The sequence below is a fragment of the Episyrphus balteatus genome, chromosome 3 (assembly GCF_945859705.1).
Source record: "Episyrphus balteatus chromosome 3, idEpiBalt1.1, whole genome shotgun sequence".
Taxonomy (NCBI): domain Eukaryota; kingdom Metazoa; phylum Arthropoda; class Insecta; order Diptera; family Syrphidae; genus Episyrphus; species Episyrphus balteatus.
Window position 1 is genome coordinate 66,760,278 of NC_079136.1, and position 21,326 is coordinate 66,781,603.

Consider the following 21,326-nt stretch of genomic DNA (forward strand, 5'->3'; position numbering starts at 1 on the left):
AAAAATTTTTTTTAATTTAGGTAAGTTTATAAAAAATAAATTGCACGACTGGGGTCGCACGTACTTGCTCTTATGCTTAAAGTAACTATAATGTTAAAGCTTTTTATTCAAGAAATTTAAAATTCGATATTTTGAAGAAATTTCATAAGTAGTATAAAAAAATTAAATCTGTTTTTATAATTAATAAAACTCCGTTTTAAAATATCTTAAAAAAAAAACAAATATGCCATTTTATTTCTCGTATAAAAAGGTATTTTTAGAAAAAAAATTTTGAAAATTGTAGGAGCCGTTTTTAAAAAAATAATTTTTTATATATAAAATGTTTTTAACATTTTTCAAAAAAAAGTTGGTATGCCATTTTGAAGAAATAATTAATTTACACATAAAAACTAAATTTCAAAATTTTTCATTGATCCGTTTTCAAAAAATTGATTTTTCAAAAAAAAATTTTGAAATATTTTTTAAAAAACCAAAAATGCGTTTTTTGAAAATTTTCTAAAATTTTAATATTATCTTTACTTACACACTTTTGTATAAAAATTTTCATTTAAATCGGGTTAATTTTGTACGAGATATTCAGAAACGAAAAAAACCGTTCTATGACAGGTACCGTTAATAACGGTACAAAAAATATTTTTTTTATTTAAAAAGTTGGCCCTTATGTGTAGTATTACACACAAAAACTTTAATCAAAATCGTTAGAGCCGTTTTGAAAAAAATTAACTTTTCTATTTCCGTTATATGGCAGGTACCGTTAGTTTTGGTCATAAAAAAAAAATTTCAATTTCCCCTCTAGGGAATCACCAAAAACTGCTAACTACCAAGTTTGAAGAAAATCACTTCACTCGTTTAGGCTGCAGCTCCAGATAGAGACAGACGGACAGACAGACAGACAGAATTGCCGGACCCACTTTTTTGGCATTCTCCATAATCGTAATGTCATGTAAAATTGTTATCTCGAGTTCGATTTTTTTTACGAATCCTAAACTTGCCCTATAGTACCTATATCGCAAGTAAAAATATATTGTATGAATTAAAATAAATATAAATGAATTAAATAAATTTCCGAGTTAAGTTGAACAAAAAAAAATAAATTCGTACTTCTTTTCCGAAAAAAAAAAAAAATATATAAATAAGTCAACTAGCAACTGGGTTATGGATTCTCAATCTGATGTAGGTATATTATTTTTTTTTTAATTTTAAAATATTTTTTATTACAAATGGGCGACTATATGTTATCATGCATTTTACCTTCCAAACTTTTCCATTGCATTTATAATTGAATACAAAAATTCCCAGCAATTATGAATTATGTAATACACTAAACTGTATAACAACGAAAACATCCTTCGTTGCTTGTAGCATGACAAATCAATTAGATTTTATTGCCCGAAGCAATGATTCAATCACACAATTACAAAACACCAAAAACGCCCAACCAATTTAAGGGTTGTTCCAAAAGAACACCACACACCGAACTAACCTCACACTGGCGCTTGTCGAAACACTTTATTTTGATTTGTTTTGACAGTTTTGATTGTGAGAACTAGTCCTTAATTGCGATATGGCAAATTTCATCCTGCCATTAATATCCTTCCAATGTTATGCAAAAAATATACCGATGTAAATTTTATTGCAATTTTATGTTCGAGGCGTATGTTCACTTGCAACCACTTTCTTCTTTTTGATTCCCACAATTAGAAAATTGGAGTAGAAAAAAAACTGCCCTCAATTCAGGACGATGGAAAAAAACTGTCTCTTATCCATTGCATCTTCAAAAGGATTTCAATCTGCGGTATGAATAAAAATAATTAAATAATTCAAAATCGGATTATCTGGCTGCGATTCGGAACAATGAACAAGACAAAATTGTCATCCTTGTCACTGTGTAGTCACTTACAGGCAGAAAAGGACTCTCTATTCTTTCTCTATGTGGAGCTGTTGCTGTCATCATATTGAAGAGAAAAAAAAAGGACCAACCGAAGAGGACCGACCAATTCAAAAAATGACAGAAAAGTTGGTTGTATGGTTTTAATAATTTTTTTTATTCCTGATTGTGTCCTTTATTTAATTCAAAAAGAGTATAAACGATAAATTTCCACCCATTTGAATTTGAATGAAAATCCATTTCGTCATCATATACAACTCGGCGGCGGCAGCAGTAGCGGTATCTCTGTATGCGAAATAAAACCAAGAGTTTCCCCCATTGTCCTGCCAGAGATCCTGGGAGATGGATGGATCAAACAAAACAATGCAAAATCTGTGAAATAAAAAATTAAAATATAAAAATAGAACGATGGCGGTCTTTTGTGTTGACAGAGAGAGATGTGATCTTGTTGGAAGAAGGGATTGTCCTTTGTTTGAAGGACATAATGTGACTATGGAATATGGAGAAAAAAAGGAATACAATGCCTGTGTGACAATAAAATAATTATGACAACTTTTGGTGAAAGAGGCGGATCCTACTACGCACCGCTTTGTCAAAAAATAGAGCATCAGGTTGATGGAAAATTTGTTAGTCGGATTTTACCAGGACCAAATCCTTTTCCAGCTGAAATTTTTCTAGGAACAATATTTGGCAGAAGCAAACATTATTCGGTAACTTGAGGCGAAATTCTCCTACAACTTCTTGGTAAAGTCCTCAATTTCTTTCAACAAATCTATCAGGACTCAATCAAATAAGGTGCTGTATAAAGATTTAGATCATATCAAGAAATAAGAGTCGAGTTAAGGAAGGTGAGTGGAAAACTCTTTCGTTTTTTTTTATATTTCTCAAAAGAAGTGAAGTGTTTGTCCCAAGCAAAGAGAAAAACTGTCACATCATCATTCAGAATTCTGCGCAGGTAAGTTCTCCAATTTCAAAACATTGGAACCTTTTTTTTTTTTTGAAGAACACTCAAATAAAAGAATTTGTTCAAGAGTGTTGTTGTTTGTTGAAGAAGAAGAAAAAAACACACTCGACACATTTTATGAAAATTGCAGCTATTTTTGATGTCCTTTGAGCATTTGGGAAAAACGAAGAACATCACACGCTTCAAGAAACTTTGTTTTCTTCTTTTAGTTTTGAAAATATTATTTCATTGTTATCTCCTCTCAATTGAAACAGGTCCTTTTATCGAAAAACAACACTTGAGATTATGTGTTGCAACATTTGTTTCCATGTTTGTTGAGAAAGGAAATTGCCTAATGTTAAGTTCGATCTTGAAGCGAATTATTATATTGAGAAATCATTGGAGTGATTTGTTGATAAGCGTTTTTTGGTAAAAATTTAATTGGTTGATACTTCAAACAGATTTAAAATGTTCCCATTTGAGTAAATAGGGGAGTTTCAGTTCGTGAGAAAGTTAGCATCTACAATTTGCAAATATTCAACTACAGAACTTCTACGAAGATAAAACAATGTGCTAAAGCATTGATCGGAAGCTAAACAATCGTTCAAGGCGCTGCTGTTGCAAGCTTCGATCGCGAAGTTAGTGTGTGTTTCCATCCAAAAAATCAAACGGTTGTTTTCCGAATGCCGAATAAAATTAATTTTACTATACGAAAGTAACTTAGACGAAGAGCTTTTTATAATGCACATTGTATCTAATAAATGGCAAAAATAGGCGACAATAACTAGATTCAGAAATACTATTGTGGAGTGTATTCCAAAACGGTACAGTTTTCACATACATTTCAAAGATTTTGTAGAAATCTACAAAAATCGGGATTACAAAAGAAGTGCGGCTCTAATCTTGAATTCTCGTTGAAACTTCGGCAGATAGGCGTACGTACATACATTCTTTTTTGTCGCCAAGCTGCATTCATTGATTACTTTTGATAAATTGAAGCAAGAAATCCAGACAGTTATAGATTGGTTTGTCGATTATTACATTCACGGCAAATATGGAAAACAACCCACCTAGCTGCCATTATTTTGGACTATTCATAATCAAATCGAATTTAACAACGACGCAGAATTCGTTGAAACGCCCTTGGATTCTTAACATCCACAAAATAAAAATGAAACAAACTATTGTGAAGTATGTAATTAAAATCAAAGTGAACAAAAATATGTATAACATGGAAAATACCTTGAAGCATGAAACACGTTGAAATTTAGTTTGAAAGACATTTTACCTAATTTAAAGGACAGTTAATGTAAACTATCTACTTCCACTGTTAGCCGTGTTCAACTTCAAACCTGCTTTATTCACAACTGACTTCGAACAAAACCGGCGCAATGGGCTTAAAAAAACTTACCCTGAGACAGAAAATTGTTGGTTCAATTACATTAAGAGCACTAAGGAAAAAGGCATTAGAGTAACAAATTGTACGACAACGCCACTTATTCGACAAAACAAATAAGCTTATAAGCTTTTCAAAAAGTGTCTTTTGTTCTTCCACTTCTTAAACATTCGTTCCAGTTGACGACGATTAAAAACCACCTAATTTGTTGGAGTATAGTTGCTGTCGATACCTTTACTTCGAAAGTTTTCTTCAATATTTTAAAAGACAATGGATATCCAAGGTGCAAAATTATATATATTTATAGAACCTATCTATTTTGATGCATACTCCATCACACCATTTTGTCAGCGCCTCTCAAATGTTTTTAAAATGGCTATGAGAACTATCAGCTCCTGGAGGCCTACAACTAGAGCTGTAGCAAATCGTATGTATTCGTTACTAAAATGCGGGTATTCACTTCAGTAACGAGTAACGAAACGTTACTTTCTAAACAGTATCGTTACTCGTATGTTTCGTTACTGGGTACTGAGGTAACGAAACGTACGAGATACGAAACATACGAGTAACGACGCGATTCCAGTTTCAATACTAAATCCGATGTAAGAGATACGAAATGAAGGGATACACTCAATTTGTCGCATTTCGCATCTCGTGTCGGTATCGTAACCATAGTCAGAATGCTAACTGCAGATAATTATCTGGAGTTTACTTTTGTCTCGATTAAAACAGTAGTGCTAAGGTTCAATAATAATCATTGTGTTATCTATAATTTATACAGAAATATCAAAAGAGACGTTTTTGTATTTTCTCTATTTGGCCGAAATATGTATATCCACGACGCAACCAATCTGTTTATGGCCTTGGTGTTAATAGTATTGATATTTAGCTTAAGAATGTACAAAATTTTTTTGGTTTTTCAAAAAATTAGTTTATTTTCGGTGCAAAATTTTCAACACAAAAAAAGCAGAGAAAACGAGGTTTGAAAATCACTCTCAATAGAAAAAATAAATGAAAAATTGTTCGACATGGTTGTATTGAAGTGTTAATATTTCGAGATCTGTGCGTTGCACTTTTGAAATAAAGGTCTCTAAAGAATTGTGATAAGATTACTGAAAGAATATAAACAAAAAATTAAAAAAGTTTTGTCTAAAAATTTGGAAAAAAATCAAAAAAGTTTCCACGTTTGATTAAAAAAAAAAACGAAAAAAATTCAATATAGCTACCTTTAAACTCTTATTACATGAGAATGCCGCAACTAATTTTAATGTTTATGACCTTAAAATGTAGCTTAGATTATAGAAATTGTTTTTGGTTTTTTTCAAAAAAAAATTTTTACACCCTTATACCAATGTACGAAACATACCTAAAATACCAAACATACGAAACGTATCAAATACATGAAATATACGAAATGTACGAAACACACGAAGCATGCGAAAGTAACGAAAGAAACGAAACACACGAAACATACGAAATATGCGAAAAATGCGAAACATACGAAAGTAACGAGTAACGATATTATTGATGCGGGTACTAGTATCAAAAGTAACGTATACATGCGGGTACTCATTTTGTCGTTACTTTTACAGCCCTACCTACAACCAAAAGATGGGTAAAGTGTTATCCAAATACGGTAATTTGTTCAACTTTTGTGATACTTTGCTTGATGAATTATAAAAGATCACTTTGAATTTTTCTCCATCGGTGGATGGTGAAACTTGGGAAATGTTTGAAGCAATTTTGAGAAGAGATAGAGGAATGAGTTTATAGACCTTTGTACAAAATCAATTGTTTAAACGAAACACATCTCAAAAAAACTAAGTCTCCATTTCTCGGCATACAATTAGATCTCACACTCCACGACATCTACAGCAAACTTGTAGCGATGTAACCCTACATTGGACGGTGAACCAACAATCATACTAACATTTACAGATCGCTTAGCCTTAGATTATACCACACGTCAATTACACTGGTCTACAAAATTTAATTTTTTTTGGTGCCGAGACTATGATATACTTTTCTATATATACTAACCTATATATGATATAGGTTGATGTGCTGAACTCGAATCTGAAGTCAAAAATATCCTATCAGCTAACGTTTTGGAAATATTACCGTTAGAAAATGCAAAAAAACGTTTTTTTTCCCACTTTTGATGTTATGCCTTAATTTGAAGAATTTTTTTTAAATATAAATCATAACGGTTTCTATAAAAACAATTTTTTTTAGACCTGTTTAAATCTTTGCAATATCTTTTTTACATCTTCTAACTGTAATATTTCAAAAACGGGAGCTGATAGGATATTTCTGACTTCAGATTCGAATTCAGCACACCGAAAACCTATAGAAAAGTATATCATAGTCTCGGCACCAAAAACCTTGTAGACCTGTGTTATTGATGTTTGAAAATAATTTTCATATGTTCCCTCAAGAGCTATATGGGATGAAATAGGGCGTTGTGTACAAAGTGAGTGATCAGCACGATTCCGGGTTACCGGTACCAGTGCCGGTTTAAGCACTACCGGCGCCCCTGGGCAAAATTGCAAGTGGTGCCTCTAAAAAAAAAAATCATTTTAAAACAATTTTTTAAAATCACGGAAAAAGCATACTAGTTAATGCAGTTTACCTTTATCTCTGACTTTTTTGTTTAAACACATTTAAAGAGATGTAGCTCCAGAAGGTACAGTTGGGTTTATTTGAACAATATTTTTAAAATCTTTTTCAACTACATAAATGTCGTTTTCGAATGTAATCACTCTATGATTCACTCATTCTGAAATCCAATAAAAAAGTTTGAATCGCTTCCACTCAATTCTGTTTGGTGAAAAATAAAAAAAAATGTTTTTGTTTTTTCACTAGGAGAATTTGTTTGACGTTTAATTATTTAATGTCGTTTTCGATTGGCTCTCCGCCTCTTGAAAGTTTTTTATTCTCACGAATATGACAGACAGACCGCTATTCAGAATAAAAATCCTCTTCTTGAATTCAAAACAGAATTCACTCAAAACCACTAATATTTAAATAATAAAACGTCAAACCAAATTTCCTAGTAGAAAAGCAAAAAATATTTATTTGATTATTCAACAATACAGATATAAAATTTCAGAATTGAGTGGAAGCGATTCAGACAGTTTTATTGGATTTAAGAATGAGTGAATCCTTGAGTGAAAGCACTTGAAAACGAGATAAGTATGAGTGATTTTGAGTGAATTCGGTTTTGAAATCAAGAATAGAATTTCTCTTCTGACAGGGGAGGCATTTTGGAGGAATATAAGGATTGCTTTAGTCTTTCAGAAGAAATTGGGCCACTTTTTTCTTCAAAGATGAACGAAGATCAACCCAAAATTGGGGGGCGCCTTCATTCTTCAAAATGTTTAGGACAAAAAATAAGAGCGCCTTTGAAAAAGTAAAATAGAAAAAATTGGGGTGCCTTTGTGAAAGTAATGTCGTTTCGATTGGTTTCACTCAAGGATTCACTCATTCTGAAATCCAATAAAACAGTTTGAATGCATTCCACTCAATTTTGTTTTTTTTTGCTTGTGTAAAATTTCAAATGTCAAATATTTTTATTATTTTTTTACTTGCTCTATAGGGCAAGTATTGGTTTCGTGTAGAAAAAAAAATCGAGGTTTTAATCAAAACCAACATTACGATGATGGAGAAGATCAAAAAAGTGGTTTTCGTCATGCCGTCCGTCGTCGGTCTGTGCGTGTGTGCGTCTGTGCGTCCATCTGTACATGGAGCTAGGGCCTAAACGGATGGATGGATTTGCTTGAAACTTGGTACAGATGATTTTTACGTAATTCCCTAGGACCGTTTTTTTATTTTTTTAATATCTCCAATTTAACGCATATCTCCCATATAACGTTTTCGAGGTACCTATTTCAAATTTCTCGAAAACGGCTCTAACGATTTCGTTTAAATTTGGTGTGCGCAGTATTCTTATTGATTCTAACAAAACTTTTTAGTTTTTCTCAAAAAATGCCGAGAGCGGAAATATGGCGTTGCCGTTTTTCAAAAATTGACATGTTTTTTAAGTTCATATATTTCATCAAAGCATAAGTCAATTTTTTCAAAATTTACAGACATCATAGGTATTGAAGTGTAAAATGTAAAAAAAAAATAAAAAAAAAAGTTTTTCAAAAACCATTTAAAAAATTGAATTTTTTTAACTTTCGATTTTTTTTTTTGTTTTTATTTTTTTTTTTTCTCCACAAAATCTTAAATTTCCAATAGATATTTAAGATAAAGATGCTTTGAACTACAAGAGCAAGTACGTGCGACCCAGTCGTGCATTTTATTTCTCTTGCAAACGAAAAACATTGAAAAATTATAATTTTGAAGACTACGCTGAAGAAGATGATGATATCAATTGTTCCATGGCATTTATTTATCCGTTTTTGTTTTGTAATTAATTTCAATTTCAAAAAATAATAAATTCTGGAATGAAAAACCAAAAATTTTGACGGAGTTTTTTTTTTGACATGTGAGTGTTCATGTATTATTGTCGTTTTCGATTGGTTTCACTCGAGGATTCACTCGTTCTGAAATCCAATAAAACGGTTTGAAGCGCTTCCACTCAATTCTGTTATTTTGCGTTTGTGTAAAATTTTAAATGTCAAAAATTTGAATTAATTTTTTTTTCTGGCAAACTAGTGACATGGTATTAAAGTTGTAAAACTATAATTATGAAGACGACGACGAAGGAGATGATGGTAATAAATTATTCCATCGCTTTAATGGATTAATTTCTATTTTTTAATGAATTTCAATTTCAAAAAACAATTAATTCTTGAATTAAAAAAAAAACACACTGATTGAGTTTTTTTTTGGCATTTGAATATTTATGTATTAGTACTTTTTGAGTGGATTCTGATTTGAAATCGAGAAGAGAATTTCTCTTCTCAGAATCGTTCTAGCTGTCATTTTTATGCCAATAAAATGGTTTCAGAAGCCTTCTGAATGCTTCCGAACGCTTCTGGACGTCCAATCGAAAACGACATATGTCGTTTTCGATTGGTTTCACTCAAGAATCCACTCATTCTGAAATCGAATGAAACAGGTCAAGTCGCTTCCACTCAATTCTGTTTTTTTTGTGTTTGTGAAATTTTTCAAATGTCAAATATTGATTTTAGTTTTTTTCTTCCAAACAAACAAATTATAAAAATTATAAATCTGAAGACCGCGATGAAGAAGAAAATGGTAAACAAATCATTCCATTGCATTAAGGTACCAATTTTAATTATCTAATTAATTTTAATATCAAAAACAAAAAATTTTTGAATGACAACAAAAAAAGAATGATTGAGTATTTTTTTGTAGACATTTAAGTGTTTATGTATTAGTGCTTCTGAATTTAAATCAGGAAGAGAATTTCTCTTCTGAGAAGCGTTCTAGCTGTCATTTCAAAGCCAATAAAACGGTTTCAGAAGGCTTCTGAATGATTCCGGACGCTTCCGGAGAGCCAATCGAAAACGACATAAATATATGTAATTAAAACATCGATTGGAAAGATTTCGTTATTTATATAGACTTTTGTAAAAGTTCGGGGCGCCTACAGCGCCCCTGCCCGACGGCCCAGGCTGCCCTACCCACTTAAAACCTGCCCTGACCGGTACCAAAATCTAGGCTGATTGCGCAGAATTGCAATTGAAAGCTAAAGCGAGCAAACGATCCTGATATTTAACGTGGTAGTGCACGGGGAGGATCACTTGCACGTCGTTGTTTTTGTCGAATTAATTTTCGGAATATTAATACGAATGCACAACAACGCACAAGGCGGCATGGCCGATTGCCCTATATTGCCATGATTGTCTTACCGGGCCTCAGACCAGAATTACAGCCTTGTTTACAATTTAAACATTTTATCTAACTATATTTTTACTGATATGTTATGAGTAGATATTTGTTTAATTACTACTTAACCAAAGTGCCTATAAAGCAATTCAAATCCCCTCGAATCCCGAAGAATTTATGCTGATTGTGATGACTATTAAGTAATTCATTAATTCACTTCTGCATTCCATACCAATATTTCGGCCAATATAGCTAATTACAGAGTCTGAAATGGATCCATTTACCCAACTCATAAGCTAATAACAAAGCAACGTCCTTTTTTTGGCTTTAAGGTTAAGTTTTTTCGAGAGTAGCTCAATCTCTCTGTATTATGTAGAGCTACCTGATCACCGCACTCGATCAGTTCAATAGGTTTTTTTGTTCAATGTTCAGACTGCAGCAGCAACCAGCAATAGTCAGCAGCGGCGACTGCCTGCTGCCGCCGTTCATCGGCTGGCTGACTGTCTTCATCGATGCTTGAAGTATTCTTCTATATCGACCAAAAAAGGCACTTGTCCATAGTCCAACCTCCTTGTGTTCATCTTCGTCTTTGCAAGTCACTCACTCCAAGTCGGTGCGTTAAAATGCAAGTCCAGAGAAAACATACACCAAAACCACTTCAGATTGATGTTCAAGTGGCCATGGGTACATATTGGGCGTCCTCAGCATGTCAATAGTTTTGAATGGTTCGTAAGTGTATTTTGACATGCTAATTAAAAGACCTCGCTAGCCCGCTAAAATATATCTACTTTATTTGGTTCAATAAAAAATAAAAGGATCATTCTTTGATGTATGCTTGATGGTTCTGGATGGGCAAGCAAAACAATAAAATTTGGGTCAAAAGAAAGTAGTTCGACGACAGATCCGGCTTCCTTAAACCAGATTCAATTAAATTGACGAATTATTTAAATAAACATAAAAAATAGATTCGTAACTCTTTTTAAAATTAATCGACAAAAAGAATTGATTAATTCACACAAAATTTTACAAAGTAATTTACATTAAACCACACCTCGGCAGCCTCAAGGTATTCAAACGATTTTCTTCGAATCGATTGAAGTATAATACAATTCGAAGCTGAAGCCCGCGCACAGTGCGTTTCGTCCGCTACCGCACACACCGACCGAGAGCTGTCACTGTGTAGGCGGATAGATGGATCAAAAATAATTGTCAAAGCCACACAGGACGCACTACAAACAAAAACAAACTCCCCGAAGGTGTACATAAGTGGATCTCTGATTTCAGATAGCTAGGTTATGGTTATGTAGAGGTACACATTGAAGCCCGCAGAAGATACCCGGTGTACAACAGGCAAAAAGATTACATGCTGCTTCCGAGATCGATTGGACTGTCGCACTCGCCTCGCACTTATACCATTCACTCTGAGACGCGACGAATCTCCGACTCCAACGGGCAGAAGAGTAATCACGTTATGTCATTTGGAATTTGAAGAATTAATAAATCAAAAGCCCGAGCTGTCAGGATGGTGGTCGCAATGAATTTGTCCACCAATGCGAGCGCGCTTGTGTTCGCCACCAACCGACCACCGATCATTATGAATCAAGAGAGAGACAAACTCCCAAAGGGGCTTCACGGGCGGCTTAAAGGGGGTCTTCTTGTCCCGAAAATTATAATTCATTTGTGTTTGAATCAAAAAGGTTTAAAAAAGTCATGTGTTGGCGTTCGTCTTGTTCGGGGTCTCTTCGAAATGCGATAGCAATTGTAGGTATTATTGCGCTCGCCTTCTTCTGCCACTCCCTTGCATATATCAAAAAAAAAAAAAAAAAAAAAATACAGATTCGAATCCCGAAGCAGATCACCACAATCTTAAAACTCATGTCGTCTTGTTATTGGAAACTTCTGTTTGATGACTGAGCTGAGCCTGAGCTCTCTCTCTCAGAGTCGTTAATTCCACCACATAAAGTAGTCTTACAATTAATTTAATCTCTCGATCGCAAGCGCATATCGGTGTTCGATGATCTGGTTTAGGATCAACTTCGGCTTCTTGGTAAATCTGTACCTACGCGCACTGCGCGCACGCTAACATTTTATAGATTTGTATGTAGGATTGTTATTTTTTATCTTGAATTGAAGAGCTCAATAATGATTTTATTTATTTACTTTTTTTTTATTTGGGATTTTTTTTTTGGGGTTTGTTTAAAATTTGTTTTGTGATTTATGACTTTTGCAGGTGAAAAATTGTGTATATTGGGTTGTTATTTTGTGGGTAATTTATTGCTAAATTTGTGAAGACATTTTGGAACGCCTTTTTTGTTGACTTTATCTATTAGAAGGGTTTGGCTTATTTAAATAAAAAATAAATGAGATTAGTATATGAATGTACAGTGTTGTACAAAAGTATAATTGCACCATATTAAATTGCAGCACGACCCTACTATTTTTTTGTATTAAAGGGGATCAAGCCTTTTCTTGCGTGCAAAAGTATAGTCGTATTTTTTGATTTTGAAAAAAAAAAAAAAAAATATTTTACAAAAAATTTGTTTGGGACACCTTATTACCCCTGCTTTCAATCAGTTTAAAAACTTTATTTGGGATACTCTCGACCACTTTTTTTAAAATAGAGAAAATAGAGTCCAACGAGATCCATTCGTCCAGAATTGCCTCTTGGAGTTGTGCAACACTACCATACTGCTTATTCTAAGCATAAATTCATCTTGTCATAATTCCCCAAAGATTTTCAATTGGGTTGCAATCTGGTGAGTGAGCAAGCAGACCATTCCATTAAATTTATATTGCGTTCTTGAAACCAATTTAAGCTTTGGCGACTAACGTGGATTGGAGCATTATCTGGTTAAAGGACATGCAGCAAAATGTCTTGAAGAACTTGTATGTAAGCTTCACTATTCATTCGGGTTTCCTTAGGTCGTGCCAATATCTGTTAAGGGCCCAACCCATAGAATCCGTTGCGTCCGTTGCGTCGAAGTTTTAAAATAAAATACACACGTTCTTATGGGAAGCGACCCATAAGCGACGGATCGGACGGAGACGGACTTCCCATAAGAACGTGTGTATTTTATCGAGCTGTCAGTCAAAAACTTCGACGCAACGGACGCAACGGATTCTATGGGTTGGGCCTTTTAGTCATCAAGACTATTAACTTTAAATTTTTTTTTTCGTCAATGAAAATGACTTCGAATGGCTTCCTCCCTAATTTCTCTCAAAGATTTATTATTCACCTATTGTCGCGACGAGAAAGCATTAATGGACGCCCAGGTCTGTTTTTTGTTAAATAAGATTTCGGATCTTTCAAAAAATTTCGAATAACAAGATCCGATTTCCCAATTTCTCTTCCAATGTCCATAAAACTATTGAATTTTTCCTTTTTCTATTTTGCTTGAATGGGTTCAACGCATACGCAGCGTTGCCAGACATTTGCCAAGTCGTTTCCCTTTTATTCCATGCAAAAAAAAAAAATTGTTTCCCTTTTTTTATTTTAGTTTTTCTCAATTTTTTTCCCTTTTAAAACACACACAGAGAAAAATAGACCACATAAAATAGAACAAAAACAATAAGATTTCTCTATGGTTTTCATCCAAGAAGTAAACCTTATTAAAACAATCGGGGTTTCCTTATTGTTTTAAAATCTGCACTTGTAGGGTTTTGAAAAGAAAAAAAAAAAAAAAAAAAGACGACCAGGCCGGGAATCGAACTGGAGACTTCAAATCATTAGTCGCCCACCTTACCACCTGAACCAACCTGCCATGGAAATATTGATCGCGATTTTTGTTCTAGTGCTAAGTTGCAACTTTTCAGTCAAATTTCAATAAGATTTTCTCTATAAAAATAATAAGAAATCTCCTTAAAAAAATCTTATTAATCGTTGATTTTAATAAGATTTCCTTATGAAATGTATGGACGGTAAAACAATATGGAAATCTGTTAGTTTTTAGCGGTTCATATTTTTCTCTGTGCATGTGCTTTTGTACGTAAATTGCTACAAATACTTGAAACTTTAAATAAAAAATTCAGTAGGAAGTTGATAATTTCGAAAATTATCTCATTTCGAATGTCAAATCGTATAGTACTAGTAAATCAATTAATTTGGCATTCGAAATCGGATACTTTGCGAAATTATCTCAGCTCTATTCGAAATAGATTTTAAGAGTTTTGTTTAAAAAGTGCTTTTTTTAATACATACTTCATAAATATAATCAATTTGGATTTTAAATATTGTAAAAAGAAGTTTTGGTATTAAAACTTGAATTTTTCGGGTTGGTTTTCCCTTTTTCCCAAAAGGTTTTTAAGGTTATAAACATTAAAATTAGTTGCGGCATTCTCATGTAATAAGAGTTTAAAGGTAGCTATATTGAATTTTTTTGGTTTTTTTTTAATCAAACGTGGAAACTGGAAACTTTTTTGATTTTTTTCTAAATTTTTAGACAAAATTTTGGTAATTTTTTGTTTAAATTCGTTCAGTAATCTTATCACAATTCTTTAGAGACCTTTATTTCAAAAGTACAACGCGCAGATCTCGAAATATTAACACTTCAATACAACCATCTCGAACAATTTTTCATTTATTTTTTCTATCGAGAGTGATTTTCAAAACTCGTTTTCTCTGCTTTTTTTTGTGTTGAAAATTTTGCACCGAAAATAAACTAATTTTTTGAAAAAAAAAACTTTTGTACATTCTTAAGTTAAATATCAATACCATTAACACCAAGGCCATAAACAGATTGGTTGCGTCGTGGATATACATATTTCGGCCAAATAGAGAAAATACCAAAACATCTCTTTTGATATTTCTGTATAAATTATCGATAACACAATGATTATTGAACCTTGGAACTACTGTTTTAATCGAGACAAAAGTAAACTCCAGATAATTATCTGCAGTTAGCATTCTGACTATGGTTACGATACCGACACGAGATGCGAAATGCGACAAATTGAGTGTATCACTTCATTTCGTATCTCTTACATCGGATTTAGTATTGAAACTGGAATCGTGTCGTTACTCGTATGTTTCGTATCTGGTACGTTTCGTTAATTCAGTACCCAGTAACGAAACATACGAGTAACGATACTGTTTAGAAAGTAACGTTTCGTTACTCGTTACTGAAGTGAATACCCGCATTTTAGTAACGAATACATACGATTTGCTACAGCTTTAAATGAAGCTGAAGAGTGAATTTGCATTGTGCGATTATACTTTTGCAATGAAAAAAAAAAACTTATTTTCATTTCTAAACATTAGAGAAGAAAGTAACAATACTTTTCGATGCACTTAAATAAAAAAAATAGTGGTCCTATGAGATACCACAATTGATCTCCAATAAAAAAAGAAAACATAACAATTCTTCTAGTTTTATGTAGGTACCAGTGGTGAAACATTGCCAGGCCTATGCATTAATCTAATAAAAAAACAAATTTAATTTTTTAAGATTTTCGAAAATTATCCAAGGGGTACCCCTTGTGTAAAAATTTGGAATTTTCAAAAATTTTCACCAAATCCATCGAATGAGACATCAAAAAATAGTACTCTTAAGACTCTATTCATAACTGAAAACCAAAAGTTTTTAGGAGTTCGGGTTGCTGAATTATTTGCAATCGAAATATTTGTTTTTCATTCAGAAGCAGATATTTTTAGATTTAAGTCCCGAAACAAGTTTTGGTTTACAGATATGAGATCACAGTAAACAGGCAAATATTGCTACCGTTCATAGTTTTCCCTTAACCATAACAAATTCGGATACGGAAGCAAAATTTTTTGAATATTTTGCGACCGAATTTTCAAATTACAAGGCCAGTGCTTCTTTTAGTTGACGGACATAATATAATGTAAGTCTCAAACATCCAATATTCATGCACTTAAGCGAATTCTTGGAGAAAATGAATGAAATGAAAGAAATCCCCAATTGAAATACCGCCGATCAATGAAGTGGAGAATACTAAAAAAGTTGTATCGTCGTCGTCGTTAGAAGAATTTGTCGAAAAGGGGATTGGCTTCAAAAATTTAATTAAAACTCTCACAAACGCTCACAAAGAACTTCAAGTTAAAAATATTCCGGCACTTACAATTGCATAACCGCAAACCATATCCGAAATGTACAACACCACATTACCACCAATGGACAATAATTGGGAGGGGACACCCCGGGGACCCTACTAACAATTTTGCTTCTATAATGCTTTACAGAAGCAACAATTGCATCCGTAAAGCTTTATAGAACCAAAATTGTTTGTCGGCAGTGGCGTACGTTGAGTCACCGGGGCCCCGGGGCAAGACTAAATTTTGGGGCCCCTTTGATATTTGGGGACCCCTTAGATACAAAAAAAAAAAGTACGTATACGCGATACATTTTTTTTTGTATGGCTTATTTATTTTTAGGTTCATTTTAATGTTTTAATATGTTCGTTATGCACTGAGCTATACTTACTTAAAATGTCTATCATAAAAGTAGTAAATACTTAGAATTGATAGTTCTTGGGGCCTCTGCTCTGAAGTAATATGTACACATTTGATTTTCCATCATCAAACATAGTTTATTTCTTTTTATTTCTTATTATTTTAGGGGCCTCAAAATTAAGTGCTTAGAGGCCCCTAAAATATAATATAATTTTTTTCGAGCCAAGAATTAATAGGTATTGGGGCCTCTGTTCTGAAGTAATATTCGGAATGCCATCAATAACATAATGTTTTTATTTTGGTCCCTGATTTATTTATGTTGGGTCCCAGGAATTGATATTTAATTTTCCATTTGATTGTTTCGAACCACTTTTGAGGATCCTCAAATAATATTTGTAATGCCATCAGAAAATTTGATGAATATTTTTGGGCTCCTTAGTAATAGATTTTGGGGCCCCCAAATTAATATTTGATTGCCTCTCAACTAACGGGGTTCCTGAAAAATTATTTTTTGGGACCCTTCATATAATATTTTTGGAGCCTCGAAGTCATATTTTTTGGGGCTCCTAAAGTAATATTTAGTAATCCATCAACAAATGTAATTTAATTCAAAAAACAAATTTTTTTAATTTAATTTTTTTTACGCCCTGAAGTAAAGGCTTTTGGGGCCCCTGGCCTGAAGTTGTTTGCATTTTTTAAGCCCCTAATGACTTGAAGTAATATTTGGTATGCCATTAACAAAACTTTTTTGCTTATTTGGGGCCCTTAATGTATTATTTTTAAAGTAATATTTTTTGGGGCCCTAAGATCTTGTATCCGAAGTGATTCAAATACATTTTAATTCAAACTCGTAACTCAATTTATGCTAACAGTTTCCATCTCTGTATTGTCTCCAGTGGGGGCCCTGGGGTCGGTCGGGGGCCCCGGGGCGCCGCCCCGCTTACCCCAAGGGAGTGTACGGTGTACGCCCCTGTTTGTCGGGGATAATCCAGTCAGTAGGCTTCGATTTTCCAGTTCGCAATGTAGATTCGCCAGTTGGTTTGCCGAATTCATCTGTTAAATGATATAACGGGTTCGTTCATTGTTGTATCAAGATGGTCTGTTGTATAGCCATTTTTGACCGTTAATTTGCCGAGGCCTTATACAGTCATCCAGCAGGATATGAAACGGACACCAACTCTAAAAATCCTTTACCCGAAATAAACAAACCGGCCACAGGGTTAATAACATAGAATCAGACGTTAAATAACCAGATTCTACGTTGGACCAGCTTTAGGAAAACAGCTTTAAATCTGTAAGTTCTGAATGTTTTTGTGAAAATATGTGATCAAATGATTTAACATTACTAAATTTTCTAACTTATTTGATATCAAGAAAAAAGCAAGCATATTGCTGCACTAATCTACTTTTCTTCTAAATAACAAAATCAATGTATACACAGAATTTAAAAAAAAAAAAAAAAAAACAAAATTATAAACATATCTCAAATGAATCCCTGACATTATGTTTAGCAAGTTACATCGGTTTTTACCCCATTCTTCTACCGCCCTCTTCCACCAAATTCCACCTTTTTTCTCCCAATCTAAGTATCTTTCTCTCTTTTCAGAAAACGACGACGACGTCTCATCCAAAATAGATACAACTCACAGAGAAAGATCTAACAAAAGATAGCCAACACAAGAAAGATACACAAGCAACACATAAATCTCCGTCTGATTTATCTTTCAAGGAGAGAAAAACCCCAATTCCCTTTTTCTGTCTTCCTTTCCCGCGCGTTTTTTATATACATATCTCCAAACCAAAAATGCCAAATAAATTAAAAAAATAAGAAAAAAAAAAAACCGTCAACAATATACTTTGGCCCCAAAAATCTAACGTGTAATGTTCCAGATTGCCTTATACCATATCAAGAATTGGAGAACCAAGAGGAAAGCGAAATTTCTCGACTGTCTTCTTTTTCCCTAGCCAAGAGAAGCATCATCAGTATTAAAGGAACTCCTCCTTGAACCTTTCTCACAATTATTTGGAATGAGAAATGCTTCATGGAAGAAAGTTCACCAAGCAACGTCAATATTGTGTATATATAACGCTCCCGTGTGTAGCCTTTGTGTCGTTTTCATCCCACAAAACTGTTAAAGGAAAATCCAAATAAAAATGGCGAAGAAGAAAAATTCCAAGTCAAACATTAAGCATTACAAATGTCCTGTACTTACACTATACACCCGCCCGCCATACCAATGCATCTAAAAACGTGTATAAAGTATAACAGTGGCTCTGGCACACATAACAAAACCCCAAAAAAAACCCTCCCCAATCACCCCCATTCCGCCCCTACCCCCACTTCCTTTAGCTAAAAAGCGCGCTCGAATATATATCTCTTCTACAGTATCTGTATCTATGCTCGGTTTGGGAGATAAATTTTCGTAGATACTTTTGTATCTATGTGTGTGTGTTTATACATATTTTGTAAGATATACACAATTTTGTGGAGAAAGCTCGTATATTATCATAAAACGAGGGATGTGAAAAGTCGGATCGTAAATCTTCTAGATAACAGTTTATGTGAAACTAAGAAGCCGGGAGAGAGAGAGAGAGAGAGAGAGAGCGGAGAGAGAAGGAAAGGGAGATTGAAACGACAACGAGCTACAAGCGAGGGTGGATAGATGTTTGTAAGAAAAGCGTTCCAAATCAACATTACAGATAAAATATATATAAGACAAGCGAAAGCGATTTCTGCCAAGAAAAAGGACACCCAAGGATCTCTGATTTTTTTTTTTTTTTTGTATAACACAAAGGCTACCTACTTTCAAGAAATGCTTCAAAAACCTCATCCAGCAGCTTTTGGTCCAGTTTTATGTGTGTGCACTTGAATAAATTTAATATTCGTCCTTCGTCCTTGCTCCTGTCAGTGCCCTTAGAATTCAAACGCTATTTAGCCATAATTACCTTGTCATTAAGTTCTTCCTTTGCTTTGGTTTGATTGACGCATGCACCATCACGGACGGTAAAACTTGCTCAGGACCACCCCAAATCATTGTTCTATTCGTTTATAAAGGACGAGCGTCCCTTAAAACATATAAAAATCCACCCTCTTCTCGTGATGTCACATGCGATTGTCCTCTATTAAATCAAAAGACGTAAAAACTGCACAATTGAGATAAGACGCAGATACCCCACGAACCATTTTCCATCACCGCACCGTACAGATTCGAACTCCTCCGTGATGTTTGTGGCCCGAAAAACTTGCATTGAGATTCAGATTACTATCGCCAGTCACAATCTTGTTCAATTTAATCTGTAACCACCACCAGGATACACCATCGCCTGGCTGGATCTTTAAATCTGGATGATACGACGACGTCGTTGTTCCTAATCGAATTATATTTCGACTTGTTTTTTCGTGAAAAGGTTTAGCAGCTTCAGCTTCTGTTTTGAGCTCACTGGTATGACGAACGTGCGTCGTGTCGGTCGTTTTTCCTCGTCGTCCTCAAGTTGCCGCAAAAGAATAGTTATTTGACGACTTCCCCTCTGACAAGTGCGTTGCTCTTTTTTCATAAAAAAAAATTAAAGGAAATGAAGGAGTTCTGTGATGTTCTGACATCACAATGAGTGTTATTAGGGTGGTATAGTGGGTTGATGGTTTGGGTATCAAGTTGCAAAGCCAAAAACTCCATCACACTGATGATTGTATTGATTGTTCTGATAGTGTACGTAGAAAAAGAACGGTAGACGTGTGGTTGAATATTTTTGTTGTGTTGTGGTGTTTTAATCGCTTTGACCTTAAGGCAATTTGATTTTTTTGATTTTGATCGTTTCAAGGGGAGATAGAGTCTTAAATTTGATTAAGGTTTATATCGTTTATGTAACAGAGAGTTGGGGGCTTATCATGATTAAGGTTGGATAGTTAACTTGTAAAATAGTCTCATATCTTATAGATTTAATTAATAGTTAGGCACTTATCACTAAGTCAATAATAAGTTGGATTTATTTTTGACAAACTCGTTGAAAGCTAAAATTATGATAAGGCAACTAAAATAGATCAAGAGAAAAACATTTACTAAGTTTGTGATGCCTTTCTGATAAGATTCTGACAGAAAATGAAACACAATATTATCTTTGTTCTAATATTAAATAAATTATGTACATATACCAATTTTTTAAATTAGGTATAATGATGTGAAAATCTCAATATTTCATGTGGGTATTATATTGTTTTTTTTTTCTGAAATTCTATAGTTATAAATGGTTATTATTTCAACTGCTTAGTCTTCTGGTACAATCCCCGAGTCTATGAAATACCCTATATAAAATCAAAGGATATGTTTGACATGAAAATTTCACGTTAAATCCGGGAGAGGAATGAAATCAATTAAAAAATTTTAAAAATTAGGGAAATTGTTTCTTAACATTTTTAACCAGATGGCGACTATCCAACTGCATTTCCCATACTGTACATGCATACTCCACTGTGCACCGAATACTTTTTTCAAGTGTTAAAAAAGCGCATAGTGTTCTTTTCATTTTTTCCTAAGCATTTTGTTTCCATGTTAGTTTGGGATCAAGGATTACTCCGAGACATTAAGCTTTCTTGGAAAGTTTTAATATAATATCTACGATGCCAAAGAAGACAAAGACCTCACCGAATTCTTTGACGTCAAACAAGAATTTACACTTGGCAATGGGGCGACGCAAAATGGGGTGCGATTATAATACTATGTTTTTTTGTTTGCTGAAACTAAATCCGAAGTCCGTTTTACTCTATCACGTCAGGTTTTATACGTAGATAAACTCAAAAAGAGTTCACAGAGAACCTTAAGCGAACATCTTTTTTTGAGGTTATATCGAAAACCTGACGTGATTGGGGAAAATAGACCTCGGATTCGGTTTC

At 33.7% G+C, this 21,326-nt stretch overlaps 1 long non-coding RNA gene across 1 annotated transcript; it reads right to left on the bottom strand.

Annotated features, from left to right (window-relative positions):
• Positions 1-1,257: 1,257 nt before the first annotated feature.
• On the bottom strand, positions 1,258-20,316 carry LOC129916333 (uncharacterized). The gene is made up of 3 exons (XR_008772439.1): positions 19,620-20,316; positions 19,385-19,558; positions 1,258-2,260 (listed from the first exon to the last, which is right to left on the bottom strand). It is a non-coding gene; the product is annotated as an uncharacterized LOC129916333 (long non-coding RNA).
• Positions 20,317-21,326: the final 1,010 nt, after the last annotated feature.